Below are 15,151 nucleotides of genomic sequence, written 5' to 3' on the forward strand. Positions count from 1 at the left end.
TTGATTTGGAGGTCCCAGCATTGGACTGAAGTTAAAAATCACAACACCAGGTTATAGCCCAATAGGTTGATTTGAAAGCACCAGCTTTTGGAGCACTGCTCCTTCAGCAGATGCTTGACAACTACCTGATGAAGGAGTATTTCTCTGAAAGCTAGTGCTTCCAAATAAACCTGTTGGACTATAGCCTGGTGTTGTGAGACTTTTAACTTTGTTCACTTGTGTTGTCAGTGATCAAGAGAACCTGGGTGCTTGGAGGTGGGGGGGGGGGGGGGCGGCGGGGAATAATCTTTCACATTGTCTTCAGTACAATTGTATAAGTTCATCTCACGTAACAAAATGATATCTAATGATGAACATTGTTTTTGTGTACTTTGTTAGATCAGGCACAACTGAATCCCCATTATTGAAAAATTTTTAAAAATCCAAATCTGGAGCAGAAGAAGGGCTCATGCCCAAAACATCGAGTTTCCTGCTCCTCGGATGCTGCCCGGCCTGCTACGCTTTTCCAGCACCACTGTAATCTTGACTCTGATCACCAGCATCTGCAGTCCTCACTTTCGCCATTGTACTGGACAAGATCAGGAAAGAGGAGTGAAGACAACCAAAGAGGCAGATGAAAGTGATTGGAAATAATGTGAAGGAAAAGGGTCCCCTGAGAGGTGATGTCTGAGACTGGGGACAGTGGATGAATGTAGTGGGTTGCGAAGGGGTTGGGGGGGGGTGCAGGGAGTCAAGAAAGACCATTGTGAGCCATAGCACACAGTGAAAAAAGCAAACGAATGAATACACAATTTAGTCATTCTGTGACTACTGTTCATGGCAACCTCTTGCAGGCTGAGGATCCCTTTAGAGGTTTTATCAGAGAGAAAATTTTGCTTGTAACTTACATGGGGGTGCAGCACTATTACACAGGTTCCAAAGAGGAGTCATATCAGACTCAAAACATTAACTCTCTCCCTATCTCAACAAACGCTACCAGACTTGCTGAATTTCTCCAGCACTTTGGCTTGATGCTGCAATATGCATAGGCTGCTCCATAGATCCTAACTAGATCTTCTTCCCCAGATCATAACAGGCCCATCTCCATTTCAGGTTTAAAGCCTCAGTTTTGATCAGCCTCCACTCTTCCATCCTCAATAAACTTGACATGATCCAAAATTCTGCTTCCATAAAATAACTTCAAGTCCCATTCACTCATCACCCTGGTGCCTGAAGGCAGACAATAGCTTACGCTCAGTTAAACAACAACTTGACTTTAAATTCTCATTCTGGTTTTCTAATCTTACCATGTCCTTGCCCCCCATGTATCTGCACTCTCCTCCAGAAATACCATACCTGCTCCAATTTCAGCCTCTTGTGCAGACCCAATTTCAGATCACTTCCTCATTGGTAGCACTGTCATCGGCTTCCTAACCAAGCTCAGGGATTCCCTCCCTAAACCTCTTGTTTCTGTTTTACATATTCCTTTGAACACACCTTTGGTTACCTACCTTGAGATTCCATTACATATCTGGGTATTAAATTTTGTTCAAGAATGTTCACTACCTTAAATGCATTGTATAGATTCCAAATTGTTGTTTTGTTTTGATGGTTCCTCCATTTATCTTGAGGCACTGAAAGTTGTTAGATTCCCAACCTGCACATTACCTTCAGTGTCATTAGTTGCATAAAGCACAATCACATAAACTGTTCTTAAGTAGATCACCATGTACGTGGCAGGTACTCATGTGGCTCAGCCAACGTTGTCTATCTCATATGCTACAGGCAAGGATGCCCTGAGACATGGCACATTGGCGAGACTGAGCAGAGGCTACGGCAATAGATGAATGGACAAGTTACAACAATCAACAGACAGGAGTGTTCCCTCCCAATCAGAGAACATTTCAGCGGTCCGTGATTTTCAACCTCAGACCTTTGGATGACCGTCCTCCAAGACAGATTTCAGGACAAGCAACAACGCAAAGTGGCTGAGCAGAGGCTGATAGGCAAGTTCGGTATCCATGGGGATGGCCTCAACTGGGATCTTTGGTTCATGTCACACTACTGGTGACTCCATTGCACTATGCACACACAGACACACACATGCACACACGTTTGTGGAGTGAATTTGTACTTGCAAAATTACATTTTACTTTGCTCAAAAACTGCATGAATCCATGTAAGATTCTGTAAATCTGTTTTTTAGATTAGAATCAGTCTGACCATTGTGGCACAGATAGCCTCACAGAGGGAAGCTCACACTTCAAAACATTATTAGGCCAACATGGCACATATTGTTAAAGTTCACTTGAGAATGTAACTTAAAAAAAAGGTTTGCTACTTACATATGAAAGAACTGAAACCAACATGGTCATTCTAAACAATGGGAGACTTAACAAACAATCCAGGTCTTTTTCAACGTAAAGTTTCAGTTACATCACAATGTAAACTTTTGCTATAAATTCTGTGTCTTACAATCTTATACTCCGCAACCACCTGATGAAGGAGCAGCACTCCAAAAGCTAGAGCTTCCAAATAAACCTATTGGACTATAACCTGCTGTTGTGTGATTTTTAACTTAAGTAGACCAAATGGTTCACATCTTAAAATATGCTGACGTATCAGAATTCATATTGTATATTGCATCTTGAAGATATGCCACTCTGATGCATGGATATGGTTGAAATTAATGTATCAGCTACAAAGATGTGGAATGGATGAAGAGATGTGGAATTAACAATAAAGAACAAGAAACCATCAGGCTAGAGTTTGAGCAAGGGTTAACTCTAACCTTTCTCCACAGATGCTGACAGACCTGCTGAGCTTTTCCAGCAATTTTTGTTTTTGTTACTAAACTATTATTGGCTTGATTGAGAAAGGTTTAATTGCCAAACTCTCTTATATGCTGAAACCAAAAGAGAAAATGCTGGAAAATCTCAGCAGGTTTGGCAGCATCTGTAAGGAGAAAAAAGAGCTGATGTTTCGAGTCTAACTGACCCTTTGTCAAAGCTGCTTTTATCTCTTATATGCTGTCTTTTTCTTTAGGACCAGGGATCAGACAAGAATGTTCAGAATTGAACCCGCTGTTATAAGTCTTGTGTTTGGATGAGGGGTATCTTGAAGTGCCTGTTCAAACCATCAGAGTAACTCTTTGCTCAAGGGCAAAAACATTCAGGCATCTCTGAGTAACAATAATGAGTTGGAATTCTACAATTGCCAACGCACCTGCACAAAGTAACACAAACTCTTACAGCTGCCAATGCACCATGAACTCAGTGTCTTTGGAATGGTGTTTCAGGATCTCCAATCCCAAATTCAGAATAAATAGTATGGCAAGCGTAGATATTTTTAATGATGAAAGCACAATTACATTTGAATGAAATGGGAAAATGTTGATGATATAAAACTATTGAATGCTGCATTGGAGAAAAGATTGACAAATAATTGAGCCAAATTTTCCAATGATACTTTTGGTGAACAGAGTGACAGATAATACTAAATAGCAAAGGCTACTTACTTCTGTCTGGCAGGAAAGTCTTGAAAAGCCACATAGAACTCCTTAGAAGCAGGGATGTTTCCTTGATCTCGGTCAAGGTTGCACGCAGCTCTGCAAATGTATGGATAAATTCTGGGGCAATAGAAATGGACAGAAAATGGATAGGCATTAGTGCTATTGCAATGGCTCACACCTTTAAGTATCACAACACCAGGGTATAGTCCAACAGGTTTATTTGGAAGCACTAGCTTTCTGAGCACTGCTCATTCATCAGGTGGTTGTGGAGTATAAGATCGTAAGACAATTTCACGCAAAAGTTTACAGTGTGATGTATATATTAAAAATAGTTTTCAATGTATAATTTCAGTTACATCACACTGTAAAGTTTTGCAAGAAATTCTGTGTCTTATGATCTTATACTCCACAACCACCTGAAGGAGCAGCGTTATGAAAGCTAGTGCTTCCAAATAAACCTGTTGAACTATAATCTGGAATTGTGTGATTTTTAACTTTATACACCCCAATCCAACACCGGCATCTCCAAATTATGACCTTTAAGTATCAACAGCATTGGAGAACATACTTTTCTGTTGAGCTGCAATACATCTCCTGTCCATATATTCCTTTTTAAAAACTCAAGTACTTGCCTTCATCATTGTAAAGGAGTGAATCCTGACTCTCAGGGGAGCATTTGATATAGATCGTTCAAAATGACCATCCATTGCTAGCTCCCAAAGGTCAAAGGCAGCATCTCATTTTTAATGGAATGTAAATTTAAATCAAAAATGGTTATTTCATGGAGTAAACATAGGAGTTTCATTTATTGCATAAAAATACTGTGCTCTTCATTCCTTAGAACCTCATAGCACAAAGAGAACTTTCAACCCATTGTGACCATGTTGTTCTTGGAAGAAGTTATTCAATTAGTTTAATTACTCTTTCCTCTGAAAATACATATTCATAATCAGGAATTCAAGTTAGGTACTGCAAAAATAAACTTAAATTCAGGACTTTTATTTGCTTCAAATGTGAAATATCCCCATTTCTCAGCATTCTGAATTTATCGATGTGATTAATCAGATCATTGGACAGATTGCATTCTTATTTGTGTGTGTTTGGTTCTTTCAGAAAAACATTAAAATATTTTTTTCTTCTTTTAGCTGCTGTATATCACATTCCACAATATAACATTCTTGATGTGAAAGAAGAAATATAAATGTCAGAGTTGATTTTTCATTTTTAACTCCATAGAAAGTGAATTTTTCTTCTACAAAACCTGCAGAGAGTGTGCTACTGCTCTCTTTTGTGAAGTGATTCTCAGGAAATAGGTTATAAAAAAGTGTTCATGTTTTCTGTAATGGTCTCTACCACTGTAGATGGTGCAGTGATATAAAACTTTCACAAAAGCATCTCTAAAATAAACAAGTTACAAAAATGGAGAGAAACTGAAAAGAAGGAAAAGAGCTAATGGTGGGGAGAAAGAGGGGAAGGCGATTGTCAAAGGCAGTTAATTTTTCAAAAACTTGTAGGTTATATAAATTTGATTTATTGGTCAGATATTATCCTCTAAAAGAGGATACCTTGCTATAATACATGCAACGGAAACAAAAGCTTTTTCTCAAACCTGTAAAACTCTTCCTGAATGGTTGTTGCTCGCTGCTGATTATTGTATTCTACATCGGTGAAGTTCAAACAAAGTATTCCTCTCTGGCCACTTAAGGTCTTTCACATCTTTAAGGTACTTAATATCCCCATCAGCACTTTGGTATCTGAAAACACAACATGTCTTAAGAAATTCAAACGCAAAGCAATACGTAGAAATTCACAGCTCATATGGCCTCCTTCTGCACTGCAACAATTCTGTGATATGGAGATAACAAATGTTTTATTTATTTATTTTTATTTTGTTTTATCTGGGTAATAAAAGCCCCAGATATCCTTTCAAATTCACAAAGCCCAATTTGTATTACAATTAACAAAGAAGTGTCAAGAAAAGAAAATATGAAGCAATGCATCCAGGAAAGTTATTTGGGTGGAACTGAGAAATAAGAAAGGGATGATCACCTTATTGGGATTGTATTACAGACCCTCCAATAGTCAGAGGGAAATTGAGAAACAAACTTGTAAGGAGATCTCAGCTAACTGTAAGAATAATAGGGTAGGGGATTTAAACTTTCCAAACATCATCTGGGACTGCCATAAGGGTAGGGGATTTAAACTTTCCAAACATCATCTGGGACTGCCATAGAGTTAAAGGTTTAGATGGAGAGGAATTTCTTAAGTGTGTACAAGACAATTTTCTGATTCAGTATGTGGATGTACCTACTAGAAAAGGTGCAAAACTTGACCTACTCTTGGGAAATAAGGCAGGGCAGGTGAGTGAGGTGTCAGTGGGGGAGCACTTTGGGGGCAGCGACCATAATTCTATTCATTTTAAAATAGTGATGGAAAAGGATAGACCAGATCTAAAAGTTGAAGTTCTAAATTGGAGAAAGGCCAACTTTGACGGTATTAGGGAAGAGCTTTCGAAAGCTGATTGGAGGTGACGGTCGCAGGTAAAGGGATGGCTGGAAAATGGGCAACTTTCAGAAATGAGATAACAAGAGTCCAGAGAAAGTATATTCCTGTCAGGGTGAAAGGGAAGGCTGGTAGGTATAGGGAATACTGAATGACTAAAGAAATTGAGGGTTTGGTTAAGAAAAAGAAGGAAGCATACGTGAGGTATAGACAGGATAGATCGAGTGAATACTTAGGAGAAAGTGAGGACTGCAGATGCTGGAGATTAGAGCTGAAAATGTGTTGCTGGAAAAGAGCAGCAGGTCAAGCAGCATCCAAGGAGCAGGAGAATTGACGTTTCGGGCAATAGCCCTTCTTCAGGAAGATTTACAAGGATCTTGCCAGGGTTGGAGGATTTGAGCTACAGGGAGAGGCTGAACAGGCTGGGGCTGTTTTCCCTGGAGCGTCGGAGGCTGAGGTGTGACCTTATCGAGGTTTACAAAATTATGAGGGGCATGGATAGGTTAAATAGACAAAGTCTTTTCCCTGGGATCAGGGAGTCCAGAACTCGAGGGCATAAGTTTAGGGTGAGACGGGAAAGATATAAAAGAGACCTAAGGGGCAACTTTTTCAAGCAGAGGGTGGTACTTGTGTGGAATGAGCTGCCAGAGGATGTGGTGGAGGCTGGTACAATTGCAATATTTAAGAGGCATCTGGGGAGGCTGGTACAATTGCAATATTTAAGAGGCATCTGGATGGTATATGAATAGGAAGGGTTTGGAGGGATATGGGTGAGGTGCTGGCAGGTGGGACTAGATTGGGTTGGGATATCTGGTCGGCGTGGACAGGTTGGACTGAAGCGTCTGTTTCCGTGCTGTACATCTCTATGACTCTATGGTGTTTCAGCAACAACCACAATATTAACATTTATTTACACAACACTTTAACCATAATAAAATGCTCCAAGACATTTCATGGGAGCGTTGTCAAACAAAATTTGACACTGATTTACACAAAGAAATATTAAAGCAGAGCACTTTGGTTCAAGATGTAGATTTTTAGAGGAAAAAGAGAGAGTAAGATGGCTCGCCAGGAGAGGATTGGAAGAGTCAAGACTACAGGCAAGGACCTGGTCAAGAATATGAGTTGAGGCAGGGGTGATGTTGAACAATGTTTTAGAGATGGATATAAACATCTTTGTGATGGCATGGATGTGTTAGAAGCTCGCTTCAGAGTCAAGCTTGCAAAACATTTGTACAGTCTCAACTACCAGGGAAAGGAGTAAAGCTAGAGAATGGAGACATGAATGGTCTTCCTGATACTTAAGTCAGAAGACATTTCTATTCATTGATCACTGGTTAACAGACAATTTAAAGAGAAGAGAGAAAAATCAAAAGAACCGGTGATGAGGTTGAACCGAGTCTTGTATACATGTTATGACAATACACCTATTAAGGCCGTAGCGTTTTGTCCTGTTTATTTTTTCACGAAGAGGCTTGAGACAGAGGTGTCAGGCAGTCTGCTTCAAACCAACAAACAGCTTGTGAGGCCTTTAGACACAGCCTGAATGGGTGGGCTTAAGTCCAACAGAACCAGGATTTTTTTTTTTTAAGTTTTAGCCTTCAGCAGTTGCTGGTATCTTGAACCCAGATGTGGAAGCTGTTTTTCCTTTGTTACAGCTACAACTGGGCTTCTCTTCCTCTGTCTAGAACTGTATGAGAGACAATCTATTTTAGTGAATTTGCAAAGGTGTGCTTATGGAATGATACACCATTGAAACAGTTGAGTGGTTTATTATTTTGCTAAGTATTTTGATAAAATTACAGTTAAGCCAATTCCTTTGTTTAAATTTTATTCACATTTTAAACAAAGTGTGCAGATAATGTGTGCTATAGGTCCTGGTAGTTTGATCAATGAAGTTGCAACTAGAACACCTGGCACTTTACTTTTTTAAAAAAACAGCTTAGAATGTAGGCTATCTCCTTGACATGTTCTGAGGGTGTTTGGTCTCGTCCATAACAAAAAGTGGAAAACAAACATTGTTTCCAGATAAAGTCCAGGGAGAGTTTGCATGAGGGATAGGAAGGGATCAATGGTAGGTCTTTGAGCGACTAAAGAGGCAATGGTGTGACAGCTGGAAGAAAAGTTATTAACGTCAAATGTTATACAAGATAATGGTTCTGTAAAGTTCATGTTGGAGATGCCATTCAGTCACATCCACACTGATACTCTTTTTGGAATCCCAATTAAGTCAGACATGTTATGTCTGATGCCCATTAGCATTAACTAGAATTATGCCTGGCTAGCCAATTAAGACTTCATTAAGACTTGAATGATTCATCCTCTACCACTATTAATTGAACAGGTCCTTATACCCAGAACCCCGGGGACCCATGGTATAGTGGTAGTGTCCTTATCTCTGAGCCAGGTTCAAATCTCATCTGCTCCAAGGTGTGTCATAACATCTCTGAATAAGTTTATTAATACATCCAACTAGCACCCAGCAGCAGACATGGTAGGGATATTGTACCTGACCATCTGCTCCTCTTCATCATTATATCCACACTTAGGTATCTATGGAGAAGGAGCAGGTGATGTTCATGGTGCAAAGGCTTTAGAGACAATGGGCACCTGTGGTGCTGGAGTGCATCATTACCATAGGCATTGTTATTTTGATAAATTTCCCACTAACTTTTTTTTGCTTCTGTTACAATGTCTTACTGGAGGCTGTTTAAAATTTTTAAAAATAGAGAGTAGAAAGGAGGGCTCTATTGATGCAATAGTTTTGTACCTACTTCTGAGCCAGGTGGTTGAGGTTCAAGTACCACCTGCCCCAGATGTCTGTCATATTACATATAAACAGGTTGTTTAAAAATCACTTTCAGAAAGGAGGATGAGTGGCAGTGGATTGTACCCCAACTACAAGCTGCCAACATTGCATGTTACAGGCAATACTTTGGCATATTACAGGTAATTATCTATCCAGGATTAGATAGGCAATAGAATAAAGCGATGACAAGTTCAGTCAACTAGATGTCAGTAGAAGCAGAACATTTCAGATTGCAGGCAAGTCAAAAAGTGTGTAATTTACCTTAGTATTTTAAGAGCATCATTTTTAAAGGTTCAGGATTAGTTTTTCTTGCCTAGCTCACAAATGGTTTTGAAATTTAAATGTTAACCACATTTTAATACGCTTTTACAATTCAGATGTTTATCATAATATCATTATAGAACAACACATGTACACTAAAAGGTTAGATAGATTGGAGAAGACCTCGAAACTAAATATAATTGCATGGCCGAGACCTAATTAAACATTTGAGGAACTTCTTTTCAGCAAGATTTATTAAACTATAGGACACGTTGCCGCTTGTGCATCAATTGCAGATACTCCAGTAGGAAACCAGGCCATTCAAATTAAAAAATATAAAATTTACACTCAGGCTTTCAGTGTCAAGTGTAGCAAAATAACACCCCAGATTTCCAGCTGAAGCTCTGGGATGGGCACCTCTATTGCACCCCAATTGTGACCACATCTAGCTTTTACAAGAAGGCCAAAGTAAAGCAGTAGGCAGAATATGCACTCTCCAGGATCTGCAAAACCTATAACTTATTGTGTGGTTCCTGCAATATTCCTGGCCTACCACTAGATGGAGGGGCAGCCAAACTTTCCTACTGGTTATTATCGAGTCAGAGTCATTCAGCACAGAAACAGACCCTTCAGACTAACCAGTCCACGCCAAATGTAATCTCAAACCAAACTAGTCCGAGCTGCCTATTCCTGGCCCATATCCCTGTGTCATTTGCAAATTCTTCATTTGTTTCTTACCCCCAATTGCCCTTGAACCAAACCACTTGTTAAGCCATTTCAAAAGACATTTAAGAATCAACTACATTTCTGTTTATCTGGAGCCACACGCAAACCAGACCTGGGCCTCAGGATTATGAGTCCCATGACATTAACACAATTAGAATCACTCATCATTCCTAATAGTCACAAAGAGCTTCACTTAAAGGGTGACATTTTAATTGAATAATTATTTTGAAATGTACTCTTATGAGGTAGACAAAAGATGGGGAATTATTGACCGGTTAGCTTAACTTCTGTCGAGGGGAAAATGCTTGAATCTATCAACAAAGAAATAGCAAGACATCTAGATTGTCCCATTGGGCAGACACAGCATAGCTTTGTGAAAGGCAGGTCATGCTTAACTAATCTACTGGAATTCTATGAAGATACTATGAGCACGGTGGGCAGTGAGGACCCAGTAGATGTGAAATATCTTGATTTCCAAAAAGCATTCGACAAGTTGCCACACAAAAGGCTGCTGCATAAGATAAAGATGCATGGCATTTTGGGTCATGAATTTGTTAACGAATCCATGATAACAGGAAGCAAAGAGTGGGGATAAATGAGTGTTTTTCTAGTTGGCAATCAGTAATAGTGGTATGCCTCAGGGATCAGCATTGACACCACAATTATTCACAATTTACATAAATGATTTGGAGTTGGAGACCATCTGTAGTGTGTCAAAGTTAACAGGTGACACTAAGAGGAGTGGTATAGCAAAGTGTGCAGAGGATTGTGAAACTTTGCAGAGGGACATAGATAATTTAAGCGAGTGGGCAAAGGTCTGGCAGATGGAGTAGTGTTAATAAATGTGAAGTCATCCATTTTGGTAGGAACAACAGTAAAAAGAACTACTATATCAATGGTAAAAAAAAATTGCCGCATGCAGCTGTGCAGAGGGACCTGGGTGTCCTTGTGCATGAACCACAGAAGGTTGGTTTATAAATACAACAAACCATTAGAATGGCAAATGGAATCTGCTTAAAAGGATTGAGTTTAAAAGCAGGGATGTTAAGTTGCTGTGTAGGGTGCTAGTGATGCCACACCTAGAGTACTGCATGCAGTTTTGGCCTCCTTACTTGGAAAAGAATATACTGCCCCTGTAAGGGATGCAGAGGAGGCTCACTCGGTTGATCCCAGAGTTGAGGGGGTTGACTTATGAAGATAGACTGAGTAGACTGGGATTATATTCATTGGAATTTAGAAGAATGAGGGATGTTATAGAAACGTAAAATCATGAAGAAATAGATAAGATAGAAGTAGAGAGGATGTTTTCACTGGCAGGTGATATTAGGACAAGAGGACATAGCCTCAATATTAGGGGGACCAGATTTAGGCCTGAACTGAGAATGAATTACTTCACCAGAGGGTTGTGAATCTGTGGAATTCCATGCCCCTTGAAGTAGTTGAGGCTTCCGCATTGAATGATTTTAAAGCAAAGACAGATTTTTTTTGAATAGTACAGAAATCAAGGGGTATGGTGAAAGGATAGGTAAGTGGAGCTGAGGCCACGAGAAAAATCAGTCATGATCTTATTGAATGGCAGAGCAGGCTCAAAGGGCCAGATGACCGATTCCAGCTCCTGGTTCTTATGTTCTTATTTACCTAAATCCTGAATATCACCAAATGCAAAACCAGCTTTTCATTACATCCTCACTACCATGGCAGAATTCTCACCAAGGTTGGAAAGATATGAATTCAAAAATCCACTCCAAAGATACAAACACATAATTCAGCTGATCGCATGTATACTACACTTTCAGATGAGGTATTAAACCACTGGCCTCTCTGCCATCTTATCTTTTTAGAACCAGATTTATTGCATAATGCAATATATCAAACATCATGCCTTCTGCCATTCAGTGCATGTCACTCCCACCCAGCTGTCTGAGAATCTTAACTTTGTTGGTACTAGTTCATATTTGTTTGTACAATACCAGATCATAGTGTAATAGATCAGCTCTTCTGTACAGGTATTTCTTCAAATGCAAAGGCATATTGCACAGAGCGTTAAAAACATACAGAATGCCAGTGATAACAGTAATTTCTCAGCTTAATTGTAACTTGCATTCACATGATATCACACAAGGAACATATGGTGCATCTTATTTGACTTCAACCCCAACAATTAGTCTGCATCCTGTCTGACATTCCAGAGTTGAATCTCCTCCTGTATTGTTAATTTCTTCATAAAACAGTCACCAATAAAATTGTATTTTAAAAGCCTTTTTACATAAAAATTAGTAGCATATTTCCAAATACATAGACAAACTCCAGTGTTTAAATTATTGGAAAAACTGCTTCTTTTTAGAACTTTAACCACAGTTGTTAAGTTACTTTTTGAAAAAAAAACATTTTCTATACATATAACTCATCTGTGTAATACTTCCCTGATCAATTCAAAAAGATTGTAGAGCTCTGTTTTTCTTTCACGCTCTTCCTATTTGAAAATTAATGTCCTCTTTTATTCATATTTAATTACACCCATTTTTCTCTCGCTTTTTAAGTTCAATGTCTTTCAAAATTATTAAACAAAGTGAATTGCTGAGATTATCTTTACACTTCATTTGTTCTAGCTTTCTGGAACAGTTTTAAAATTGTAACATGGAACAGGTCATTCAGCTCAACCAAACTAAATTAGCACTTTGATCTAATCCCATGTTCCTAACCCATTCCTAGATCTCTTTATCTTCCTTTCCAACCCAGTGAATATTAACATAGTTGTTGTTTCAATCACCAGTTATAGTACTGGACCTCAGCCTTCTGCATGAAAACATTTCACAAAGCTTGTGTCCAAAAGCTCATGCATTTAATTTTGTATCTGTGTCTCTTTATTCCAGGCCCTTGGATCACTGGGGTCAATTTCTTTACATTCTGTCTTATCCTTTTTCAATGTTTAAACCCTTCTTGAACATCCAGGATTAAAGAGGTGAAACTAAGTTGGAAAGAGAATAGAGAAAGACAAACTAAAGAAACATAAGCACAACTATTAAGTACGAGTAAGACATTTGGCTCTTCAAGGCACTTCAATTATTTTGGCTTATCTTACACCCCAATTCCAACTTCCCGAACACTTCTGTAGTGGCTACAAATAGATCAATCTTTGACCCAAACTGGCTCAAGAGAACCAAAGTGACAATAGAGTTGAATGGCCCATTCGTAGCTTTTAATACCTTTTGTTTTTGGTAGGAGAGCACAAAATAAGAACTTGTATTTGTGGCAGCATCTATCTTGGACACTATAATTCATTAAATTGAGAATTTAAGTCTATTCCATTGCAGCCCCCTTGATTGGCACTACATCCACGAGCACCCACTCCCTCTACCACCAACGCTCTGTACACACTGCTGCTATTATCTACAAGATGCAGAAATTCACCAAAGACAATCAGACAGTACCTTCCAAACACATAATCATTTCTATTTAGAAGGACAAGGTCAGCAGGTATATGGGAACACCATCATCTTCAAGTTCCCCTCCAAGCCACTCACCATCCTGACTTGGAAATACATTGTCATTTCTTCACTGTTGCTGGATCAAAATCCTGGAATTCACTCCCTAATGGCATTGGTGGATCCATCCACAGCAGTTGGACTGCACTGGTTTAAGAAGTCAGCTCACCACCACCATCAGAAGGGCAATCAAGTACAGGCAATAAATGCTGGCCAATGCACACATCCCACAAAACAGAGTCAATGGACTCAAAATGTTAGCTGTATTCTTCTCTCTCCACAGGTACAGCTGATGAGTTTTTCCAGCACTTTGTACTTTATTAAACATAAAGTAAATGTTTGACAGGATAGAATAGAGCAAAGTAAAGAATAGAAGCAATAAAAGCATGTAATTTCTGCAAAATTCTGTTTTAGGTGATTCATTAACTTTGGGTTAATAATGCAATTAAAAACTTACTGAAAAAAATCTGTATTATTGCTCACTGGGCAAGTGTTTCAATGTCATTGTACAAGATGCTGGAAACATATCAAAACTCATGCTTCTCAATTTTCTGCTGGCCTACAGCTTAATGACCTTTAATTTTGCTAATAAGTCACACACTTACAGCCACCAGTAGTAAAACAAGATTCCAAAACAAACATTTTACACACAAGTGACTACTTTTTAAAAACTTAAAATGTTACACTGACCTTTAATTATTTATACTGTATCACACTGAATATTTTTTTTTTAAAATACATTCTTTGAACAGGTACATTCTATTATTGTCTTCTACATATATATAAATCCCAACTGAGATTTTAACCAAAGTGAGATTACATTCACCCATCTCATGTTTAAAAGGGCAATACTTGTGAGATGCTCTGAAACGGATTTCTGTACAAGATAGGTATGTTGAAGAATCGGGAAAACTGAATATAAATGACCGGTCCCATTTACTCAAGCTAACTGCAGCTTCAAGCCATCAGTCAGGTTACAAAGTGTGATTCGTTTATCGAAACTAACGAAGGTAAAGAATCGCCTTTAAAAGTTACTGCCTCAGTAATGCCAATAAACTTCACAGAATTACAGTATTACACTGTGAAAACATATCCACTCATGGGGATGGTTGGTTATTTAATAATGCATCAATATAATCAACAGTGTACACCACAGGACCAGCATGTTGTTGTTCTATTCCACCGTGAGATATCAAGTGGCCGTACATCATAACCATGATTGTTATTGTCTATGCAAGTTAAGCAAACAAAGTATAGCTGACCGTACAGTTATCCCCAGGTCGAGACAATTATTTATGCATTTGCAAAATTTCACAGAATTGAAAGATTAAAAACACATTGAATCTTAATTGCCCTCTATCAAGTTCACTCTCTTACTCAGCACTTACACCGCTAAAAGTTCTGAGATAAGTTTCTGGCATTTTTCAGCCAGCTCATCTTTAACTTGCTGCTTCGTAACATTATCTACCAGAACCTGACCCAAATCCATTGCTCCTTAGAGACGGTTCACTCTGAACTCCGCACTGACTGACAACAGCAACAGCAGCAGTTCAAACCTCCCTCTTTGGTTCAGCTGAAATCTGGAGAAACCTCAATGGCCACAGCTGCAAACCCCATTGTGACCTTTGAAGTATGCAGGGCCACTGGCCAATGGCGATGGACTCTCTGCTCTTTGGGTTAAGCATTAAATTGATTCAGTCATTAATTGGAAGCACAAACCTTTTCACTTAAAAAGACACAAACATGGGTTTTACAAATAAAACAAAAGTTCTCAAATTATAGTTTTATTTGCTGTAATCATTGGTTAAAAACTGAAAGAACTGCAGATGCTGTAAATCTGAAACAAAAACAGAAATTGCTGGAAAAGCTCAGCAGGTC

The 15,151-nt window shown here is 38.9% G+C and overlaps 1 pseudogene; it reads right to left on the bottom strand.

Annotated features, from left to right (window-relative positions):
* The window catches only part of LOC122550252, a 42,178-nt pseudogene extending 27,416 nt beyond the window's left edge, over positions 1 to 14,762 (bottom strand).
* Between the last annotated feature and the right edge of the window lie 389 nt (positions 14,763 to 15,151).

The sequence above is a fragment of the Chiloscyllium plagiosum genome, chromosome 5 (assembly GCF_004010195.1).
Source record: "Chiloscyllium plagiosum isolate BGI_BamShark_2017 chromosome 5, ASM401019v2, whole genome shotgun sequence".
NCBI classification, from domain to species: Eukaryota; Metazoa; Chordata; class Chondrichthyes; order Orectolobiformes; family Hemiscylliidae; genus Chiloscyllium; species Chiloscyllium plagiosum.